Raw genomic sequence first — 4,964 nt, 5'->3', positions numbered from 1 at the left:
TATGATTGTACAGATAATTTCCATTTGCAAAGATCACATTTCTGTACTGAATTAGAAGTCCATTGTGACTAAGTAAATATTTCTGTACTTAATTAAAATTACTCGTTAATTCTTTTTAAGACATATATACAAGTACATTGCATATTTCTATGTATATTTTCTCTTTTTTTTTTCTTTTTTTGTAAAAATAAACATTTTTTTCTCCTTTAATACTTATTTCAGAAAAGATCCTGTTTAAAGTTTTTAATTTAATACTTGGTATCAGCTGGAATACTAATGTGTCTTGTTTGCACATCATAAAAGAAATAGTGAATATATTGCAGCATATAATTGCAGGTCTTTGTCATGCTTTCATTTAATTATTATTTTTAAGCATGAAGCGCATCAGTTATTTATCCTAAAACAACAGTATGATTCTAGTTGTACTGTTTTACTGTATTACAATATTGTTAAAAAAGAAAGTTTGTATACAACAAGCAATACGTATTACAGTAGTTAAACACTTTTAGTAAAGTAATGATATGGAGATTAATAAAATAATTAACCAGGAAACTACAATACTTATACAGGACGATTTTCAGTTTAAAACTGAAATGAATGGAGAATAAGTTAAAATATACTAAATATCTGGATGTTGACAACGTGAAGTATGACAATGAAATATAGTAATTCTGAGAAAATTTAAATGTTTTTCAGAAGGTACAAATTTATTGAAGTCTATCAAAAATGTAAAAAATTGATGAGGAATGAAAATGTTAAAAAACATAAAACACCTGATGGGTTTTATTATATACTTTTTGCTGTTATCACTCAAAAACAGCCAATATATGTCATTCTAAGAAGGTAAAAAATACAGATATGAGATAATTTTTTATAGAAGCTGTATCATAGAGTTTGTAGACTTTATATGTAGGGATGGTCTAGGTACTCAATAGGTATAATATAAACATGCACACACAAAAATCAACAATCAAATTTACTTTAAAAGATGATTGCCACTCACTTTCATTTGTTTCTCTACCCAACAAGCCCAGAAATAATGCAAGAAACCATTGCTAAAACACCAAACCAGAAAGTGACCAACCCACCAGATCGTTCATCCTTCTTCTTCTTGTTTCAGTCAAGATAACTCTACAACTACTTTTTCACTAATGTCAGTTTAAACCTAAATCCACTCTTATGTGTTTCTGGGCAGTGCACGATATCATTGCTTAGTCATAATAACTAGTAGTTATTAATCCACTATCATCTCCACCTGTACATTTATTCATGCTAGATATCATCCCCATCCATACATTTACACCAACTACAGTAATGGCAAAAAAACCCTTCCGTGGATGATTAAGGGTTATAAAAAAAATCAAAATTCCAGTGTAAACGATATTATCGTTACACTTGAAGTTAGCTTTCTTATAGAAATATAGTGTTCCTTTAGAAAGCTTAAGTACAAGTTGAAACAGGAATTACCAGCCAATAATAGATGAACATTAGACGACTGTAACATGTAGAATACTCAATGCTTTGTACACTATACAGTCGGTGTCTTTAGGGAGCCAACCCCTATATTATGTATGAAGTGAAGGAGTAAAAAAAATCAATACACACAATATTAAAGTTTATTACACACACATTCATAGAACACACTAACTTTAAGTCAGGGGGAAAATGTCACAAAACAAGTAATAAAAACATTTTGTAAATATAAAATGATGTAGGGATGGCAGTGCCAAAAAGAATGCAAATAAGAATATAGGGATGATATTGCTGTACATAGATCATTCCTACATGACTTTCATTGTTAAAATTTAATGTTAATCTGTAAAATGCATACTTGACTTTAATATTACTGCAGTTGGAAGTTATACATTCCTGACTGATGGTATGCAGTTTGTTTATCATATCATGGTCATGTCAGGGTAGTCATCAATGTTGTGTAACTAAGAGCCTAGAACTTTTGTAAAGGGAAACCAAGTTCAATCAAAACATGTCTTAATTATTATAGACTCTTGTTATGAGGTTGGTCGAATAACCTTTTGTACTCGAGCATTTTACAGTGTAACATTAAATTTTAATATTGAAAGTCATGTATGGATGATATATCTAGCTGTATCATCTCTATATTCTTGTCTGCATTATTTTTGGCACTGCCATTCCTACATTATTTTACATTTACAAAATGTTTTTAGTACTTGTAATAAATTAACTGGAGACATATCTTATACATTACACAGCCCTGAAAATTTAAACTTCATAAAAGTTGTTTTGGTTTTAATAACGGATTTTCCATAATTCAACTACGCAGATTTTGAAAATGATATTCATTTTTTTTGTATCATGTAAGGATTTTTTACAAATCGGGAAGAAAAAAACACTTACTTAGATCAAAATATTATTTCGTTTACCACAATGAACATTTATTATTATTATTTTTGTTAACAAAAATACAAACTGAAGAAAGGGGAAGAACATTGATGTCAAACGAATATTAGTCTCAAAACTAAATGTTGTAGTCTTTCTTTTATGTATTGCATTATGACATTTCATGAAAAATCTGTACGTGATGTAGAAAAATGGATATCATTTTCGGATTGAGCATACAGGAATTACTTTAGAACTTGTAAAAATATCAAAACAATAAAACCATTGCAGGTATGTGTTATGTAATTATCACAGTTTTAATTAGAATCTAAAGGAAATCAAAGTTTTCTTAAATCTTTTATTTTTAGGTAAAAAAAAAAAGTATTATTTGTGATGCTGGTTACATTTCAACTTACTGATGGAATTTTGTAACATCATCATTTTTTAAGTGATGTACTCCAGATTTTTGATACTAGAAAGTAGAACTCAAGAAAGAAACTGAACACAAGTTGATTGATATTTCTAAGTAACATACTGCAAAAAAGTTTCATCAATCTTACATTCAAGAACATTTTGAACTTCATTTTTGAGGGTTTTTAAAGTCATTTCTTTGTTGCAATTAACACTCAAATGTGCAGAAGTTTGAATGATAATCTAAAAATGTACACAGATCAGAATGGTACATTCATAACCAATTTTAACCATAAAATTATTTAGTGTTAGAAATACAGTTCTGTAAATACACAGATTACTCCCATAACAATAATATTTATTACCATGCAAGCTCGGGCACCAGGCCTATATCCAGGAGTATAAAAATTGAATATAGGGCTTGAACTAATAAATTCAACCAAGAACTTGTATTTAAATGCATAATCTATTTCACACCTACTTTATTCGAGATCACAGAAATGGTGTTACAATTACTTTTATGAAGCATATTTTTCTTTATATCACAAAAATAAGGGGTTTGGGAGAACCTCCCCACTCCGCGTACGTATCGCTACATTGTCGGGGTTTAGGTCTTGATAACCTGGGAGGGTCGGGTTCAAATGATCTTTTCCTCCCTTCTTGTAGATGGTGATGGTTTCTGGAAATAGAATATTATTAGTGCATGAGGGTCGGAGTATATCGAACTTACTCTGACCCCTTTCAGGCCAATGTCCATGTATGTAATAACAGTAATATTCATATGAATATCAGGCCATTGTCCGTGTATATATTGACAGTAACATTCATATAAATATGCACATTTTCACTTCATTCGTTGTTGCAAAAAGTTCTGCATGTGGCGAACAGTTCTATATGTGTATTTACATTTCTATTAGTTATATTTGTTCCTCGAGAGTATTTCACGTTAATACCGTATTAAGGCTTATCTTAGAAACTTAAAACTAATGTTTCTTAGTCTAGTGTATGGTGGTCTGATTAACATATTAATAGGTGCGTACGTGCGTGACAGCGAACTAACTTTTAAAACCCACAGAAGGAACATGATCTACTAGAAAATAAAATCTTGAACAATTTTTTTCTCGTGTGATTAAACAAGAATGGTAAACAGGCAATTCGTTTCTTAAATGTTTTTGATGTTTTTATTATTTAAGCAATACAAACAGTGGTGGGTGTGAATTTACATTATCCAAAGCATTTAGCATGATCTATGTTCAAAAGTGTGAATACTCTCGCCTTCTCTTTCTAAGAAACCGTAAGCAAGAAGTCTCATCGCTTTTATGAATGTCAGTTTAGAAAACATTTATCAGTGAAACATCTTATTGCGAAAATATTATTTTATTTTTACCTTGAATACAACTATTAGGTAGCGCCATGATGAGAAAAATCTTAGCTTAAGGAAAATGTCCCCAGTGGCACAGCAGCGTGTCTGCGGACTTACAACGCTAGCAACCGGGTTTTGATACCCGTGGTGGGCATAGCACAGATAGTCCATTGAGCAGCTTTGTGCTTAATTATAAAACAAACAAACTTAAGGAAAACTTCATTATGGCATATTGTATTTTGTAATTTCTAGACAGACGTCTTCGTACTTTATTTTACGTCACATTAAGCGTTCCTCTAAATAGGATTTAAAAAAAGATGAATATGTATATTATGTTGAATGATATATAAATGTTCTGAATGCCCAACCAACACTTATAAAATCAAAGTTTTCTGCATCTAGATTAACCCCAAATTTTAAACTTTACACAAAACATGTAACATTATTAGAATTCTGTGTTAACCTTCATAGAATTTAATATCAGTTAACTTACTTCGTAGATTAAACACACATCTCGTGTTTGTACTAAAATCATGGTAGTATTGTCTCATCTGACGTTTCTCTTTACTAAAACAAAGACATTTAGGTGATTCGCTATTTTATTTCCAAAGTCGTTCATCTTCTAGTTATTAAACTTCATAATATACGAAATACGAAAAACTCCGCTATTAAGGAACAAGTTAACTTGAATTTGACTGGATACAACAACCTCTTTTACTGTTTTCTTTCCTTTTAAAATTCTTTACGCATTGGATGGTTGTTTTGTTTTTGAATTTCGCGCAAAGCTACACGAGGGCTATCTGCGCTAGCCGTCCATAATTTAGACTAGAGG

Source organism: Limulus polyphemus, unplaced genomic scaffold (genome assembly GCF_000517525.1).
Source record: "Limulus polyphemus unplaced genomic scaffold, Limulus_polyphemus-2.1.2 Scaffold200, whole genome shotgun sequence".
NCBI classification, from domain to species: domain Eukaryota; kingdom Metazoa; phylum Arthropoda; class Merostomata; order Xiphosura; family Limulidae; genus Limulus; species Limulus polyphemus.
This window is presented reverse-complemented; position numbering follows the sequence as displayed.